This window comes from Uranotaenia lowii, chromosome 2 (genome assembly GCF_029784155.1).
Source record: "Uranotaenia lowii strain MFRU-FL chromosome 2, ASM2978415v1, whole genome shotgun sequence".
Lineage (NCBI taxonomy): Eukaryota > Metazoa > Arthropoda > Insecta > Diptera > Culicidae > Uranotaenia > Uranotaenia lowii.
In genome coordinates this window covers 311,421,563-311,441,844 of record NC_073692.1, presented here as the reverse complement: position 1 = coordinate 311,441,844, position 20,282 = coordinate 311,421,563, and the positions used below count along the sequence as shown (strand labels likewise).

At 37.2% G+C, this 20,282-nt stretch overlaps 1 protein-coding gene across 6 annotated transcripts in view; it reads left to right on the top strand.

Moving 5' to 3' along the window:
• The window catches only part of LOC129750112 (NAD kinase-like), a 181,797-nt gene that overhangs the window by 93,917 nt on the left and 67,598 nt on the right, over positions 1-20,282 (top strand). Inside the window, exon 1 of one of the 6 annotated variants that reach the window (XM_055745336.1) lies at positions 3,468-3,625. The exons of 1 other annotated variant lie outside the window; for it this stretch is intronic. The gene's annotated coding sequence lies outside the window, so the exon portion shown is untranslated. Of the gene's footprint in view, positions 1-3,467; positions 3,774-3,811; positions 4,036-20,282 lie in introns of those variants that run through there. 4 more of the 6 variants (XM_055745338.1, XM_055745337.1, XM_055745334.1 and 1 more) reach the window with 4 other exon arrangements.

Sequence of the window (20,282 nt, the reverse complement as noted above, 5' to 3'; positions counted from 1 at the left end):
CATAACCACTCCAAGTGTTGGCTGTTATCGATGGAGTCGGCAACGAGATTTTCAAATGTGGTGAGGTGGTCGTCAGTGGAGCATCCAGGGCGAAAGCCAAACCGTATTGTGTCGAGGAGGTTGTTCGGCTCGAGAAAGGAGACTAGACGGCGTTTAACCCGGCGTTCAAGAATCTTCCCTGCACAGTCCAACAGGGTGATAGGGCGGTAGCTGTTAATGAGGAAAAGGTCTTAATCGGGTATGGGAATTGGTATGATTAAGCTTCATCGTTGAGTGTTTCCAGGAACAGAATCTCGCCGATCAGTGGAAGGTTTTCAAAAGGGAATAACCAATCTCGTCTTGACCAGCGGAACGTCCTCTGACCTTACTAAGGGCGATGTCGAGTTCTTGTAAGGTGAAATCGGAATTGTGATCGGGGTGGAATGCTCGAGTGAAACAACGATTGGGATGTGGTCACTACCATGAGTGTCTTCTAGAACTATCCAGGAGAATTTCTGACTGAGATTGCAGGATACTAAACTTAGGTCCAAGGTAGACGTATTGTCAGTGGAGGGGTCAATTCTTGTGGGTAATGAGTTGTTCAGAATGTCCAAATTGTTGGTAGAGCAGATATTTTCAATGAACGCTCCTTTTCGGCTGATTTGAGAGCATTCAAGCATTCAAGTCACCCAATATTAAGAAGAGAAGAAGGAAGTTCTTCAAATTCTTGGGTGTATTCATTCAGTGGTTGCATGGGGGTATGTAGAACGAGACTATGGTGATTTTTATGGGTGATTTGAGTTGGATGCTGACTTCATTTAGTGAGGAGTTGATTGATATTGTTGTGTATGTTGTGTAACCTGATCTGTCAGCTCCTAGATGAGATCACATGACAACACATTGAGTGGTGTTCAGAGTTGGATGGGAGATGATGGAGCCGGGGGTTCCATCAATGAGTTGGTTGATGCAGGTTAGTTTGGTGGCTTGCTCCTGGCTGCGGCCCTTTAGCAGATAACTGGATCCGCCTTCGGCTGGATTAACACCTTCGATTCGACCAACAGCTTGGTTGATGGTCTTGGCGATGGTAAACGGTTTGGACTGCAATTATAAAAGTTATAAAAGCCAGCAGTAAGCGACGGTGTTTTTCGGGGTATTAAGAAAACCAGCAGTAAGATTATAAGTCTACGGGTTGATACTTTTACGGATGGAATTGATGTTCATAACATAAACATTCAGCTTTTTAATATTTCTGTTTCCTGATATCAAATGGTCCTTTTCAGGACCACTTTTTGTTCAATGAAAGAGTCTTGTAAAAAAAAAATATTTTGGAAGAAAGAGTCTTGCATAAAAACTGTTGCGATAATGCGGCAAAAATTAAACTTTATCGATGTTCAAACTGGCATACAAATGTTTGGTACCTTTCTTTTCCGAAATTCTTTTATCTTTGGACTGAACAAGTTGTCCGTGTGTCAAAGCGCAACAAGAAGAAACTCCAATTGTTTTTTTTAACCAGTTATTTTGAGTTGAAACCATAATAATATATCGAAGAATAGTTCGATTTTGTGAAAATTAACTAAATAACTCAATGTGTGAAAAAATGCTTATGAATGTTTTCCCCGCATAAACCGCAATAAATTTTTATGTTTGTGAGGAGTTTGAAATTCTTGAAATTCGTCTCTCAATAGCTCACGATAAAATAAGACAATCCCAGGCTTGACCAGATGAAGAATGGTGAGATTCCGTAGCAAAATTCAGTGGACCAGTATGTAACACCAAGCCTTGCGTGCGTTCTTATTATAACGCAGAAAGCAAAGAGTTGCCACCCCAGTTTGTCATCAACCTTAGTAGTTTTCTTTCTACCTGTTGGCTCTGTTGGGAGCTTCGGTTGCTTGGTCCTCCCCGGGGGAGCGGCGGTCAGAGCCGGGTCAGCAGCCAGGACAGCGGGAAAACAGCTCTACTTAAAAATTTGAACACGGTTGAAGCTAGGCTACAGCCAGGTCCCGGCAACGATACATTATTTGTCTATGTATCGTGTAACCAACATCTTTTAACTAAGTGTTGGTGAATCTCGTTTTTAAGCTTTTTTTCCTCAGATTTAAGCTTTTTTTGCCTTGAGAGCATAGGAGATGAAAGCTCAAATCTGAAGAAAAAAGCTTAAATCTGTCAAAAAAGGGGAAATCTGAGGGGAAATCTGAGAGATGTGCTCCATACGGTTTGTATAACATTGCCAGGATGTGGCTACAGCTCGGCAGTTGTTTCTTTCCAAGCACAAATCTGTATTTGCGCTTTATTAGTATTGGTGTATCAACACACAGGCAATACAAAATGTTCTTCGGAAAGGATGTCCCAGGGGACTGAGATAAACGGAGAATCATCGTCAATGATCACACAAATTGTGAAGCCAATGATTGAATTTGTGGTAATTTGTGGCAATTTGTGAGAGAGAATTAGAAGGTTTAAGTTAAAATGAGAGGAAACGGAGCTCAGAGAGAGTGAAAATGTGCTAATTGTGGCAAATTGTTGCAATTTGTGAAGCTTTGTGGAATTTTGATCATTACCATTCCAAATGCAAAGAATTCTCTCTCCACTGCAATCCCTTGGGATGTCCTTTAATTGGAATGTGTTCGTGACGCGAAGTTCATTCGCTAATTTCCCATTTTTAGATCATCACTGCTGGGTTATGATTCAGTTTTTTAATGATTAATGGCATTTCGGCGAGATGTTAAATTCTAAAAGGAAGAATATCAAATGAAAGTCATGAAGATTATTTGTCCCGCACCGTATTATTGTCTAAAATAAGTAAAGTCATTGATCTATTCTATACAATGATACATGGATGGATCGAAGCACATGTTTTCGTACCTCACCGAAATGCCGTTAATCATTAAAAAAATTAATAAATCGAATTTCATTTTGCACCTCTTTAGTGTTGCCGTAAGACGTAATTCTACTTCAAAAATAGTTTTACACTATGAAAGGCGCTTCATAAGACGTATCTTATGGAAATTGTAATAAGAATTTGCCTGAGTGTACATAAAGTCAACATTAATAATTTAAACGCAGCAAAGGAAACAAATTGTAATGAAAATAAGATGAGTAGTTCACTTTTCTCTACCACTCCCAATTTAAGTCAAAAGGCGTGGATCGAAGGTTTGGACTTGAATTGAGACAATTTTAAGCTATTTTCTCGACTCATGTCCAACCACTTTCTCCTTTAGAAACGTCATTTTTCAGAGAAACCAACGATTTGAGAGCTTCAGCCACAAATTATGGCATCGAGCATATTTTTGTGTGATTTCAATTCTGTTAACGACATGGGGTTTCCAAAAACTCGCAACACCCTGTATTACAAACCCATATCGGCGTGTGTCGGTCGGTGGAGCCGCGATTCGCCTCGTCGTCGCCAATGCCGGGAGCGAAGCGCTGAGAGCGTTTTTTGAACCACACTACAGGGAGCCGCCCGCCAGCGAGCCGTGTAGTGATCGCGAGACTGGCCATTCGATTGGGTGGCGCGGTGCGGGAGCTCTACATTGTTATTATCGTTGTTATCCGCAGTCGGTTGTCCGTTTCTTCCGTTCGTTGAGGTTCAATCAATTTGTTGGGGACCGCCTCACGCCCGATAATAATAATCCATCGGCTTTGACAAGTGCGTATTACGACGACGGGTGCCCATCCGGGTAACCTAATGATAAGTTACATGTGTTTAAGGTGACCGCGTTATGGATGAATCCCTGATTAGGCGGAAGCAAACGATTGGATGTGTGATACCTGCGAAGGGTTGGAATTCCGTTGAGGTCTGACCGGTGTTTGGGATGATTTGTGAAACTTTATTGGGTGTTTTTCGTTTTCGTTTGGCCATTTTCAACGACGCAAATATGAATGAAAGTGCTCTAACTTGAACCGAATCAGGTTGTTGTGTTGAAACGCCAAATCTCGAAGTTGCTTTTTCGACGACGCCGCAGGAAAAATCAAAAGGGGACCTGGGAGGGTGTGGAATTTTGCTGACTGGCTGACCGAATGAAGTTTGGCAGGCAGGTGCTGCACACACTGAATGAAGTATGTGATATGAAGCTAGCAACTATAATTGGTTTCTTCGGCAGTTTGGTCAGTGCGCAATGTTTTGCCAGCTAACTAACTAGTCTAGGCGGCGGCATTTGAAAGCATTTTTCATATATCGCTAACCACCAACAACAAGTGATTGTGCTCTCAGGCGTGAAGTTTCCATCCATCTATAATATTTTTGCTCTCTATCACAGTTCGATTCGGGCAACAAAACGGCCAACCGAGTGGAAGTGGATTTAATCGTTGGGTCCAGTGGACTGTGATCAGAGAGCAAATGGTTAACTCAAGCTAGGACTGTTAAGCCTCAAATCAGCAGCCAGCCAGCCAACCATCTAATATAGTCAAGTACCTACTGTGTGTGATCAATCCCCAAGAAGGCGCGTGCTAAATATAGCTAGCGGCTTGAGAATCAGAGTAGTGTAGTAGGTACATCCAGTAGCTATTAGTGGACTGATGTCATTTTTCGAGAGCAATCGAGGAGCCAGTTTTGTAAGCTGTTGCTTGCTGTAAATCACAGAAACTAGCAGAATGCGGTTATTGCAGCAGAAACAACTATGTACCTAATAACCGCACATTTCGAAGATTTATAACGGCTCAATTGGGGCCATGATTGTTGTATAGAGCCTCGATTTGGCGAGGCGTTTAATCAGAGATGAGTGAAACTTTAACGTTAATCAATTTATAAATCTATAATCGGTTTATTTCCAACGAATCAAGTCACGAAACGACAGCGTGTATATGCTGATAATGTAGCGTTGTTTTTTACTATTAAGAATGGAAATTTAAAAAATTAATAAGGGAAATTTCAATGTAAAATTGTCGAAAATCAGAACTTGATAAAAAAAAATACGCACATTTAGATAAATCCTTTTTAATTTTGATTCAAATCTAGAAATTAAAAAAAAGTTTTTTTTGCTGTGTTTTTTTTTCAATTTAGCATATGGAAATGGTGAAATTACAAACCGGATATCATAATTGAGGTGCAAGTCTTCATAAAATATTTTTTTAAGAAAAAGATTTTTTCCGAATCATGTATGGGTTCGAAGTTTCAGTTTCAATTCGATTAAAAAAAAGTATAGAAATATATGTTTTTGCATTGAATGAAGATACTAAATTGCAAAATCGTTTTACGGGGTTAATTCATAAAGAAGGATTCCAGTGAAAAAAAATCTTCTGATCTTACGTGCCCCATTTCAAAGTTCACAGATTATGGCTTAAAACTATTTGCACATAATTGGCATAATATTCGCACAATAAATTGGCGTTTCGAGCTTTGCGCCGAAAACAAAAAAAATCACTTCTTTCTATCCCTTTATAAGAAAAATTTTACTTGGGAGCTCTTTCGGGTGATTTTTTGAAAGCTTATTTAGAAGTTTGAATATTCGAAAAGAATTGTAAATTTTGAATACGATGATGATAAAGAGTGATACGGTAAAAATTTGGTCAATATCAACTCGACGTATTTCTTTCAATTTTGCATTTAAAAAACCTGAACACCCCTCATTTTGAAGGTGTGTGTGTGTGTAGAATGTTGCTCCTATTTTGATTTTGGAATTCACTCTTCAGTTGTCAAAATGCCGTCCAAGGAAGAAGAGCAGCGTATCAAAATTTTGCTGGCGCATCGCGAAAATCCGAGCTACTCGCACGCAAAGCTGACAAAATCGCTAAAAGTTGCCAAATCAACCGTTACAAATGTACACAGAAAATAAAAAAAAGGGAAAAATTTACCTTTTTGCGAGATGATTTTTTTTCCACTCCTCTTTCGAGGTAAATTTTACCTTTTTTCATTCACCTAGCAAAAAAGTAGATTTTACCTTTTTCAATTCACCTAGCAAAAAGGTAAATTTTACCTTTTTCGCATTCACCTAGCGAAATAGTAAAAAATACCGTTTTCCCATTCATTGATATAAAAGGTAAATGCTAGTTGGTTTGATTGGTTTCTTCAATAAGAATAAAAACAAAATTCATTCATAAATGTTTATTTATTTGAAATAAATAGGGATATTTACCTAATATTTATTTTCGAAATGTATCATCATGTTTGAAAAAATTATTGAGGTTAAGTCCTTTTTTGCCAGGCTCGTGGCAATCGGCTTCGCGTTCTTCTGCGCCATAATGGCCACTGGATCCTCCTGCACTGCGTTAACACTTTCATGCCCTTCTCCGTTCGACAAATCCAGTGAGGCGCGGCCGGAATGATATCTGGAGGATGACGTGGAATACACCTCGAAGCTGGGCCGATCTGAAACATAAGCAAAGTATTATGACGAGAATCAGCACTACTAAATGATATCTAAGAAAAAACTTACCATTCTATTCCGATTTTCTCATATTGGGCACGAAGCAAAACTTCCCTTCTGAACTACAAAACAGTTGTGGCTTAACCTCAAAAAACGGATTCGTCAAATAGTTATTTTTTTCGAAATGAATTGTACCGTTTTGTTTAGCTCAATCCTGGTCAACTCCACCTCACTACGAGGTAAGTTTTACCTTATTTGGATTTACCTTTTTTTCTAGGTGAATTATACTTTTTTATCCAGCTCAATTCAGGTGAACTTCACCTCGCTACGAGGTAAGATTTACCTTTTTTGGATTCACCTTTTTTCTCTGTGAATTATACCTTTTTTCCAACTTCGATTCAGGTAAATTTTACCTAGCTGTGAGGTGAGTTTCACCTCGAAGAGATTAGAAGTTACCTTTTTGGCTTTCACGAGCGTTTACCTTGTTATCTCGGTAAATTTTGTAAGATCCGTCTTACCACTTCCGCCGGCGTCTCAAAGACTCCCTTTTTTTTGGGCCTCAGGGCGGCACGCTTATCCACAAAAACAAATCGCAGGGAATATCAGTCGAATGAAAGAAAACTCCCAAAATTTATGCTTCTCTATGTGTACACGTATATTGCCAGACTTAACACTGCTTGCCCCCCATTTCCTTAACTAAGCTAACCTGTTAGGGACCTTGCCCTTACTGCTGCTGACGAAACCTCGAGGACTGATGGCGACCTCGATAGTTGTTCCTGGAGGGGTTGCGTTCCAGCACAAGGGGGCTTCCGTCGTGGGAACCCCGACAGGACGTTCCAGGCTACCTTCTCCTCGGAACAAGATGGCTTCCGTCGGTGCACCAATGCGGCCTAGCGATGGGTACCAAAAACAATGGCTGGCCTAACGACGACGCCGGAAACAAAGGCTTTTAGCCTAAGCCAAAGGGGTCCTAATGTGAGGACAAACAAGGATGAGCGGGTATTTCGGCAAGGGTCTTTGGCGGTCCACTGCACACTATTAATTTTTTGGTGTAAATTTATGTCAAATTGGATGCACAAAACTGAAGCATCACTTTTGACCTAAAATTAGTTCTTAGAAAAGACGTAAACGCTTCGAGTCATAAATTATCGAAGACATAAATTTTTGAAGACATGCAATTTGACACAATATTACATCATCGATGATGTAAACTTAAATCAAATTTGATGCACAAAAGCAAAGCATCGTATTTTACATAAAATTAGATCGTACCAGCTATAACAATGCGCCGAACAAACTTTGGACGATATTTAAGGGGTTTCGGAATTAATTTGAAAGGCAAACATTTCTATAATTATATACATAAGGTATTCTTTTATTATCAAAACACATAAGATTACAATCAACCTACGTTCACAGAACACAGCAAAAATAAATCATTAAGCATGACAGCAAATTTACTGTAACAATACAGAGTAAACGCATTTTATTGAATTACGATGTTTTCTTGAGCATTATTTCTGGTATCCAATTGTTTTTTTTTTTGAATTTGTTAGAAAGATAATCTATAGCTATCGAGAAAATTACATGTCAGCCGAACGACATTGTCTACACAAAGGCGGAAATATATAATTCTTTAAAAAAATAAAATTAAAAATTTTAGGGGGTAGTTGATACCGGACACTTAAGGTTTTTCAACAATAACGTCAAAAATATATATTTTTGTAAATATCCTACTGATTTGAAGAGTATCGTCTCGGTGGTCTAGTGGGTAGCGTTTAAAGACGGTAATCGCTGGTCCACTGATGGCACGGGTTCGATTCCGATCTTGGTACTGTTAAATGTTAATCTTAAGTTGTCCACGTCTTTTAGTCAGTATGTCTTTTAAAATATTATGATCACAGTATATAGAACAAAATTAATTTACATGATGTTCACGTGGTATCGTAAATCATTTTTTGTTAGTTCTCACTCAACTCCAAAAGTGTCGTCTATGGCCGGACACAACAACTTGAATAAATGACTCAAATCACGGATTTTACGATAATCTCATAGGATCATCTCATAGGATGAAAATCCCGCAAAAAGATGATGCGTTTTCCAGAAATCAATGTTGTCCGGCAATGTCCGATCATAGATGAGGTTTGTGTTAATCAAAATAATGATTTTTAAAACAATCCTAAGTTCTATTTTTTGAAATACAAAGAAGAGTGATCTTTCTGAAAGAAAGCTTCTTAATTACCTTAAAATATTCTACTAGTGATGACTTGCGACCGTTACAGTTACAGATGATCTTCATGTCGGAGATTCTGGTCATCATCGCTCATCGAATGCATTTTGCACCCCTTCTGTTTTGCACTTCATGTCCGAATTGGAAGAAAACCTGCACAATCACATCATGCTACAAATCAACGGCATAAATCGTGACTAGATTTCAATACAGCCATAGCCAGTCTTAGTGGTACTTTCAATAGATAACGGGTTCTTAAAACTCCTGCAAAATAAAAACAGATTTGATTGATTTACCGCGTTACATAAACAAATTGACAGACTATACCTTCAGCATAAGTTTCGATCCGCTTCCTACGGGCAAATATAAGCTGGTGGCAGACCGATAGGAGATGCAGCATGCGTACTTCTTGCAATGTGTGATATCGCCACATAAGGAAAATGGTTCCGGTTCCTTCTGGTTCCTGTTTGATACCTTAGGTCGATTGCTCATGTTGCTGGGCCTCATGTGTAGATCGAAGTCCGGTTGTTAACTTCGCATACCAGAGCAACTAATGTTTCGTTTAGATGACGGGATTAGGCAGTTGATATTGTTTTTGACGCGAAGGACAAATGAAATAAAACGCAGAAGTTACTTTTCTGGTGGTAGATAAAAAAATAAAAAATAAACTTACGCGTACCATCGCCATCAGTTCGGATACGATGTTGCTGGTGTCCGGGGACCGTATCCACGCATTCTGTTGCCCATTATTTAAAGCGCTTCAAGGTCTCCGTCTATAGGAAGAATTCAGACAAGAAAAGGAAAGTTGAGCATCTTTTTTTTGTTCTAGCAAAAAAAAAACGAAAATTTCTATCAACTAGCGCCGATGTTCCACAGATTCATGATACAGGGGAAATGTTCCCCGTTCTTCTGGGAACTCACCATCACCATCCGGTCGGTATTGCAAAAATAAACGATTTTTGTGTTGCACCACAGATCCATCGATCATCAGCTGGCAGAACTCGTACATGTCACCGGACAATCCGGCTTGAATCGCCGCACTCACAACTTTCGGGCCGGATTGATGTTGCTGAAAGCATCTCGGTTTTTCACTGCTGCATGTCATCAGAGAGACACTTTTGTTGACAACCGAATCCACGGTTTTCAGTCGACACGAGAAAACGGAAACACCTTCCCGGGTGCCGCGACCATAACAAAGTCGTTCATCGGATTTTCTTGAAACACAAATTCGCACAAAACAAAGAACATATCAAAACAAAGCCGCCGCACGCTCACTTTGACGTTTCTTTTTACTATGCCGGCTGGGATGCCAGACGCACTTGATTTTTTAATGTGCCATTAAATAATTAACAAAACATTATTCCATATTTCACGGTAATTATGCAACGATGTAAAGCAAAAGTAATTTTTGATTTTTATGGTATGCGTAATTTCATGAATTGATGGAGTGCGTTGTGTGAGTGTATTGTTTAAGTTGAAATTGATGTAAATTTATGGCGTTTCTGATTTTAGATCTTTGAAAATTAGGTGTTGAAGCGTTTCTGGCTCATGTAATTTTGAAAAATTTTTGGTGTGTGGCTTACCTAATGTCCTTACTCACACCTTTTCCAATACTCTTCTCACAGTTTCGACTATGGTTGACTTTTTTCTTGGTTTTTAGTCACAAGGTAATGTTCGTGCTTTGGTGGGTTTTGGAAGAGTGGACGAGGATCAGCCAGTGTTCTTTGACCGACCTTCACCTATCATTCAGGTCGTTGCCCTCGCCTCGGCGCTTTTGCTTTTCGAGTAGAGTTTTGTCGACATCGTTACCATCGTTAGCTATCTGCTACCAACGGGTTCAGCTGACGGCCATCTGGTGGTCAAGTTCCTAAGCTTGGTCGGTGTATGTGTCTGACAGCAGGGGGCTTAATCATCTGGGGACTGCTTTTGGGAGAGAAAACTTTACATACAAATGACACTCACTGCGATATACTACAAATAAACAAAATTTACATATAACGCGAACAATCTATGAAACCTCATTGGAAGTGTCATCTGGCGCTTACAATTTTACCTTTTTATTATTTTCCGTGTAATTAAATTGTTTGGGGAACGTTTGTCGACAGCCAGGAAGTCTGGATCGGGGGGAAATCGAAAACCGGAAGCCGCTGAGACGACAAAGAAAGTTGCCGATAGTTTCAAGCGAAACCCTAACCCTCTCTCCGAGATGCCGCAAATAAGCTGGGTGTATCGTCTACAACCGTGCATCGAGCCAAAAAACGAGCCGGACTATCGACTTACAAGAAGGTAGTGACTCCAAATCGCGATTATAAACAAAATACGACGGCCAGCGCGCGATCCCGGAGGCTGTACACGACGATGCTGACGAAGTTTGACTGCGTGATAATGGACGATGAAACCTACGTCAAAGCCGACTACAAGCAGCTTCCGGGACAGGAGTTTTATACGGCAAAAGGAAGGGGAAAGGTAGCAGATATTTTCAAGCACATGAAACTGTCAAAGTTCGCAAAGAAATATCTGGTTTGGCAAGCCATCTGTACCTGTGGCTTGAAAAGCAGCGTTTTCATAGCTTCCGGGACTGTCAACCAAGAAATTTACGTGAATGAGTGTTTGAATAAACGTCTGCTGCCTTTCCTGAAGAAACACCGTTGTTCCGTACTGTTTTGGCCGGATTTGGCATCTTGCCATTACGGTAAAAAGGCCATGGAGTGGTACGCCGCCCAGAACGTGCAGGTGGTTCTCAAGGACAAGAACCCTCCCAACACGCCAGAGCTCCGCCCAATTGAGAAATACTGGGCTATTGTCAAGTGGAACCTAAAGAAGACCAAAAAAACTGCTAAGGACGAGCAGCAGTTCAAGGCACACTGGCTTTCTGCGGCGAAGAAGGTGGACAAAGTGGCTGAACAAAATCTGATGACAGGGGTTAAGCGTAAGGCCCGGCAATTCGGATTTGGAAAAGCAGAAGCCTAGCTGAATATTTTTCCTGAATTTTATACTAATTCAACTTGAAAAAGAAATTTAATTTGATTTTTTAAATGAACGATTTCACCGATTTACACGCGTTTTCCGTTGACCAACCTTTATACGCTTATAAAAGCTGTCGATAAATATTGAAGAATGTTTTTTTTTTTATTTTTCTTTCTTGATTTTTGTTGAGAGATTTTTGGAAATTTGCCTGGATTTTTTGTCGTCAATAGTGAAAACAAATGCCCAGATTTAGCCAGGTTTTTATATAAAATTGATTGGACACGTGCTGAGAAAATTCTGGCAACCTTATTTAAAAGAGTTACAAAACCAGTGCACAATGGGGAATAAAGTGTACAAACCGTGAAGAAATTCAATATCTTTTGTCCTACATGACCCAAATCTATGAAATTATACATTCCTTTTGTGAAAATTTCCGAAGAATCGATTGGACATAGTTTCATACGCCGCACAAGCTTGCGAACGGAGATATAGTGCCTTTTTAACCCTTAATTCCCCTATATTTTGTAAACATTCCAGAAAAACACTGTTTCGAACCAGAGAATTTTGAACGAAAACAGACCTATCGTGTGTAACTTTTCTGAGGTATTGAATAAAGGCTGTTTTGGCCACCGCACGCTTCAGAAAATGGATTTATGGCTGTTTTTACCTTCAATTCCCCTATATTTTTCAATTATTTCTGAAAAAAGCTTGTTCGAACTTGAAAATTTTGAACCAAATGGGTTGAATCTTGTGTGATTTCTTCCAAGCAATCAAATGAAGGCTGTTAGAGCCCCCGCACACTTCGAACAATGAAGTTATCGCTGTTTTATCTTAAATTCCTCTCAATTTTTCAAACTGTTAAGAAAATGCATGTTCGGACTTGAAAATATTGAACATTTTTTAACATATCTTGTGTGATTTTTTCCGAGGAATCCAATAAAGGCTGTTTGAGCCACCGCACGCTTCGGCAAATGGAGTTATGGCTGTTTTTACCCTCAATTCCCCTACATTTTTCAATAATTTCAGATAAAAAGCATGTTCGGACTTGAAAATTTTGAACCAAATGGGTTGTATCCTATGTGATTTTTTCCGAGAAATCCAATGAGGGTAAAGCCATAATTCCATATTTCAAAGCGTGCGGTGGTTCAAACAGCCTCCATTGGATTCCTCGGAAAAAATTGCATAAGATAAGTCTCGTTTGGTTCAAAATTTCCAAGTTCGAACATGCTTTTTCTTAACAATTTGAAAAATGTTGGGAAATTGAGGGTAAAACGGCCATAACTTCTGTTTCCAATCCTTGCGATGGCGCACATATGCTTTGTTGGATTCCTTGAAAATTACATAGGATACAACCCATTTGGTTCAAAATTTTCAAGTCCAAACATTCTTTTTTTCTGAAATCATTGAAAAATGTAGGGGAATTGAGGGTAAAAACAGCCATAACTCCATTTTCCGAAGCGTGCGGTGGCTCAAACAGCCTTCATTAGATTTCTCGGAAAAAATCACACAAGATACGTTCCAAAAGGTTCAAAATTTTCAAGTCCGAACATGCATTTTTTTAACAATTTGAAACATTGAAGGAAATTGAAGGTAAAACAGCCATAACTCCATTTTTCGAAGTGTGCGGGGGCTCAAACATCCTTCATTCGATTGCTTGGAAAAAACCACACAAGATTCAACCCATTTGGTTCAAAATTTTCAAGTTCGAACAAGCTTTTTTCAGAAATAATTGAAAAATATAGGGGAATTGAAGGTAAAAACAGCCATAACTCCATTTTCTGAAGCGTGCGGTGGCCAAAACAGCCTGCATTTGATTCCTCAGAAAAATTACACACGATAGGTCTGTTTTCGTTCAAAATTCTCTGGCTCGAAACAGTGTTTTTCTGGAATGTTTACAAAATATAGGGGAATTAAGGGTTAAAAAGGTACTATATCTCCGTTCGCAAGCTTGTGCGGCGTATGAAACTATGTCCAATCGATTCTCTGGAAATTTTCACAAAAGGAAAGTATAATTTCATAGATTTGGTTAATGTAGGACGAAAGACATTGAATTTCTTCGCGGTTTGTGCACTTTTTCCCCATTGTGCAGTGCAAAAAGAACAGTAGCACAAACATAACTTCGTACATTTGTAAATGACGTACATAATATCGAAGATTTAGAAGCAATCTAAGTTTAACATTCCAAAATAATCATTTCGAATTATAAAATGTCAATTGTTATTGGTGGAATCTGCTTAGAATGGCTTGATAATAAATCTAAACATTTTGTATTGCTTTTTTTTGGTATTGAAAAAAAAATCATGAGCGTTATTATGAAGTCGCGAATCCCTTAAAAATGGTAAACGACTATAACCGAAACAAAAAAAAAATCATGAATATTAAGTAAACGTGCCTCATGATTAATGTTATGAAGCAAAAAGCAGCCCAATGCAATATGGCGCAGAAGCGTTTGCTTAACACAGTTTCAATTTAGCAATAAATGAAAGTTTATTATTTATAGACAACAAACGATTTGCTAATTGTTTCAATAAAGTTATTTTTTGTTATGTTCCGCATCCGATAAAAGCTATATGCCCAATGATTCATGTTAGTATATCAAAATGAGAAGGTTCTTTATAAAATCTGTTGAATCAGTATCATCAAAGGTCAGTACAGAAAGCAACAATCAAAACAAAGCCCTGTTTCCTACCCCGGTAAACATAAGTAAAATTGCTTATAAGTGGTGTTCAAAACAAACATCAATTCCTAGCTAAACGGTGCAAATATGCTTTAAGTATGTGAAAACAAGCAATAAAAAACCAAATGAAACGTGTTGCAATTCTAGTAGATAGGTACCTGTACGATGGTTGTTTTTGTTTTGCGATTTCGACGCTCGATTTTGACCCAAATTACGCCAGACGACGCCGCAGCCGACCATCGGCGTTCATCGGTGTAAATGGATTTACAAAATTCTCTTGTACCTTACACCCTCGCCTAGCCCACTCGCCGAATGATGAATGGGAAATTTCAAAGGACAGGTCAGTTCTACAAACAACATAGGCCGGCGCAATCGGCCCACAACAGAATCTGGTAAATCATTCGATCAATGAAAGTAAATGGCGCTGCTAGGCGTCGCGTCGCGTCGTTTTGCATCACTCATTTATCGAGAAATGATAGTTAATCTTTCCGCAAATGAGCTTGTCATTGTGTATTCCGTTTGCGCAAAGTTTTTGAGCCTCCTCCCTTCCTCTATATTTTCTTTCGGTTTAGCTCAAATGACTTCAAGACCAGGTGGTTAAGATTGCAATCTACAATATTTACGACATGTCTAATGGCGATTTTTTTTTGCTTCTACTACCTTCTGATGGATTTACATTCATTTGGAAACGTGTGCTGCGTCTGTCTGTCCGAACATTTGCAGTCGCCAAGTCACGCTCCATAACAGAAATTAACACTTTTCGAAGGATGCCAAATTGGGTGGATTATCTATCTGTCTGTCTGAGGGGGGAGACTGTAAATGCGATGTTTCACAACATCGCTCCAAGAAGAAAACAAAACTCCAAAGCGATTGGATTCAAAACACGTGGGAATGACTTCAACCAGGGTCAAACGCAGTCCGTTGGTTGAGTTGAGTATTTCTGAGAATAGTTGGTCCATCAATCCGATCGGAATCTAGCGGAAGATGGCTCCACACATCATTCATCACTGCATCAAGATCGATATCTTCAGTCAATAACTGTCAGAGTTGAGGAATTTTAAGAACAAAGTCGAAGTTTGCCAATTTTGCTTTCAGGCACAAAGATTTTAATCAGTAAAATTAAATTGCTTTTTGTTAATGCATTGCTAAATTTCCAAACCGTCGGCTTATTCTAGCAATTTTTTTAAACGTCAACAGATTGATCTAACTAGGAACAAGTTTTATTGCTTCTCTAGTGATGAAATGCATTTTGTCAAACTATTTGATTTGTGAGACTTCTTGAAGTGGTCAAACATACAACCCACTTAAAGGAAATTTCAATGATAAAATCGATAACGACGGACGTGGCATTCTTCCGACCGGCGGCGAGCGAGGATTCATTTATAATTCAAACCGTTTCCCATTTCAAAGTGCTACCGGTGGCTGGGAAGACAGTTGTCAACTACATACATATGCATGTAGTGGAGCAACGGGTCGATTGGATTGATTGAGGCCGTTCTACCCCCAAGGTGATCGAATTCAAGAAATAAATTTCACACCCGGTTACATCTTCTTGTTGGTATGGATGTTTTGGAATTTTCCTTTTTCGAAATTCGTATGTAGGTATGACACTTTTTTCGGATCAGTAGAAATCCAGAGTTGGTTCACGATTATTTTTTTCTCAACGTTTGGTGACCGTTGGCCTGTTTTCCATGTATCTGAAGTGGAAAAGTTATTTTTAAAATCCTCTCACTTTCATTATATCACAGATATGAACCAGACCAGCTTCGAGATCAGGCGTTGTTTCTCTTTTTCATTCTTATTTTTATGAGGCATTTTGTACTAAGTTGATTTTGTACTTTATTTTTGTCATTTTTGTGTTTTTATGCCATTGATTTGGTTCATTTTTAATTCTGTTAAAAACACGGTTATTTTTATTCTATCATTTTGGTTTTTTTTTTAAATATTCTAAGCACCGCACGTTAGTGAAAAATAAATCTACTACCCTTGTAAAAAATAAAGTCTAAGGTACCCCATTACAATTTTAATGATTTTTTTTTAAAGTTGCTACTTGAATTTCGAATTTCAATACAAAGAAGAGAATTTCGAATTTGTTTTTGTTCTCAAAAACTGACTGATATTTTTATTTTCAAGCATTATTTTACATCAAAAATTATGAATCTGAATTTATTTATTCACTAACTGACTTGGTGTGCTTACTACTCCTTCCATGGAAAAAATTTAGTTCGTTAAAATTATTATAATTGAAATAAAATCCTTTTTAAATTCAATTTCAACATAATTCAATCGCGAACTATTTTTCATGGCATCTGGGTATCTAAATTGTCTTGAGTCTCAACGTACCTTTAAGGTTTGTAGGTTCATGAATCCACCCTTAAGAAAAAAGGGATCTTAAATTCAATAAATAAACCCTTCAAATAAAATAAACGCTTCTTTTTGAAGCGGAAGAAGTATACACAAAAATGCAATTTTTAACAAAATCTATAAGTGTGCCAAACTTTGAAAATACAAATACTATTTTAATTAAATGTATGTAACATTTATTGAATATAAGAGTCTTCATTCATTAAAATGAGAAGCGTTTATCAATACAATATATCATCAAATTTTGCTAAAACTTTTTTTTTAAGTTCAATAAATCACCTCATCATGACAAAACACTTACGTTTATAAATTTTTAACAAAAATCTTCCGAAGATTGTTTTAATTTTATTCAATTTTTGTTTGGAAGACCCACCCCTCCACCTTCCTTTTTGGATAAAGAAGGGTTTGAAAGTATTATAAAAACTATTCCCGGTCTGGAAAACGGTGATTGGTTAAGTAGTTTCCGAAAATTGTTCGGATTGTGTCAAATTTTTGTTATTGTTATTATTGTTATTTTTGTTTGTTTTTGGATTCGAAGAGGTTTGAAAGTATTATAGAAACCACCAAGCTCAAAAAGTTAAGCCCAACTTTTGTTTCGGATTTTCTTTCCTGTGTATAAATCCATTAGAATACGGACTTTTTTTTACAATATTATGGCAACCAGCCAGACCGTAATTTGCTTAACTGGTTCACTTTACTTTAAAACCCCGTGTATGCCAAAAAAAAAGACTGGAAAATCTTGAATGCCTACCCACAATAAATAATACTACGAGTCTACGAGTTCTCTTATTTGTTGTTAAAGAATATATTTTGGGAGTACCCAGCGAATGAAGCATTTTGTTTTTAATATGAAATATTTTCTCTACAGTCAAGCAATGTTAAGGCTTTTGCGACGACTTTTATTACTTTTTATTAGCTTTGTCGAAATTTGAACAAATTACGGTACCCAATTATCAGTTTTTGAATGAAGACTTGCAGCACAGAATAGGTAGAACTAAGAAAAAAAAACATCTCCCTTTTAAATTAAGTTCGAATGTCGTGCACAATTGTAGGATATATTGCTTTAAATTTAAAGTTTACCGTTATTTGTGAGGAGTTTATAATTCATGTTTACTTAAATTGATTTAAAGATTTTACAAAAAAAAACCATTTCTGAATTTTATCCGGACAATATCAAAGCAAATGCCGGGAATTATTGAAAGTTAAAAAAGTAACTTAAAGAAAAACATTCAAAATCAATGGGAATTTGATTTATTAAACTGGGAAAACTAGAATGCTCACTTTTAAAGCATATGTATGAGTATGAATAATAAGAAATTATTTCTAATTTTCTGATCTTAAAGAAATTTGTGAAAATGAATAAAAAAAAACTTCTTAAGTTGCTTAAATTGATCCAATCGGCCATACTGAAATTCTTTATTGAGTTTTCATTCCAATGTGCTTAGATTAGAAATTCAAATTGAAACTTTTCCAATTGAATTTTTCTACTTTTGATTCTGATGTACATTTAATTTAAAATTTTTATTACTGAAGCATCTTTAATTTAGCATATCATTTTCCAATTGATAACACTCAAATTGTTTTCAATACAATAGAGATTCAATTTATTGACATTTTCAAGTCTTGTTTTTTTTAAGTTAAGGGCTTTGGTAACTCGAGATCTTGGTTGAAACTTAAAAACTCATCTGATTTTTTAAATAATTACTGATGATGTGTTTTGAACAACTACCTAATCTACATTCTGATTTTACTTTTTCAAATTAATTTTTGTCACATTTAGAATAACTATTTGACAAATTTTTCTGTTTCCAATATTTAAAGTGAAATTTAAAATCCGTATCACATTATTGAAATTTCAACACATTACATAAAAACTTATTTTTTCTGTTTACGAGATTAAAGCTCAATTGGACTTCATTTAGGGGTGCCTTAAAGCGCTCAAAGTTTTGGTTTTTCGACCCTCAAAAATTACCAAAGGTAGGCGGGGCCAAAAATAGCGGAAAAATCGAAATTCTAATTTTGATGCCAAATAACTTAAAAATGCATGAAACGTCGAAATCTGGTATTAACTCGATAAAATTGACAAAAAAATTCAACAAAGGAAGGCAAAAGGAAATTTGAAAAATCGAAATCTTAATTTTTTTTTAAACTTACTACTAAAAACTAAGACTATCCTATATTAAAACTAATTATAGAGAGAACGAATCTCTGCGATGGAAGACTGCATCGATTTGCCTCTGAAGTTGGAGATGATTTTGTTGGCCATCTCTTCGATCGATTCAATGCCCGCAATCCGATGAAGATCTTCGGTGCTGTGCCAAGGTGGAAGCCGCAAAATCATTTTCAGAACCTTGTTCTGAATCCTCTGGATGGCCTTCTTCCTCGTCGCGCAGCAGCTAGACCAAATCGGAACTGCATACATTATCGCTGGTCGGAATACCTGTTTGTAGATTAACATCTTATTTCGCAGACACAACCTGGATTTCCTGTTGATGAGAGAATAAAGAGATTTAGTATATTTATTACACTTAGATTGAATATCTTCAATGTGATTTTTAAAAGTAAGATTCCGATCAAGTGTGAGTCCCAAGTACTTCACGTGATCAGACCATTCTAATGAAACCCCATTAAAAGTTATGGAATGATTTTCATTAGGTTTTAAAAATTGAGCTCTTGGCTTATGGGGAAATAAAATAAGTTGAGTTTTGGAAGCGTTAGGAGAAATTTTCCACATTTTCAAGTAATTCAAAAAGGAATTTAAATTTTGTTGCAATCTACTGCGTACCACCCGTAAATTTCGACCTTTGGCTGAAAGCAAAGTATCATCAGCAAATAATCTTCTACCTTTTCCTTCTGGTACATCAGGAAGATCAGAAGTAAAAATATTGTATAAGATTGGCCCAAGTATACTACCCTGAGGGACACCAGCTCTAATGGGTGTCCTTTCAGAGCATGAATTTTGATAGCTTACTTGTAAGGTTCGGCTAGTCAAATAATTTTGAATAATTTTGGTGAGATATACAGGAAAATCAAATCGAGCTAATTTAGCTACTAAACCTTTGTGCCAAACACTGTCAAAAGCTTTTTCAATATCAAGAAGAGCAACACCAGTTGAATATCCTTCAGATTTGCTAGCGTTAATCATATTAGTTACACTCAAAAGTTGATGTGTAGTAGAATGTCCATGACGAAAACCAAATTGTTCATCAGGGAAAATAGATTTCTGATTAATGTGAATCATCATTCTATTCAAAATAACTCTCTCAAATAGTTTACTTAAAGAAGGGAGCAAACTAATTGGTCGATAACTCGAAGGCTCTGAAGCAATTTTTCCAGGTTTTAAAATTGGAGTTACTTTGGCATTTTTCCATTTATTTGGAAAATAAGCCAAGTGAAAACATTTATTGAAGATTTTAACTAAAAAATTTAAAGTGCTTTCAGGCAACTTTTTAATAAGAATATTGAAAATCCCATCTTCCCCTGGGGCTTTCATATTTTTAAATTTTTTGCAAATCAATTGAAGTTCATCAATATTTGTCTCATGAGAACTTTCTAATACATTTTGTTTAGAAAGAATATCATCAAATTCAAGGGAAATTTGAGCATCAATTGGACTTACAACGTTTAAATTAAAATCATGAGCAGACTCAAATTGTTGGGCTAATTTTTGAGCTTTTTCTGCATTCGTTAAAAGAAGTTTATCCCCGTCTTTCAAAGTAGGAATTGGCTTCTGGGGCTTTTTCAGAATTTTAGTTAATTTCCA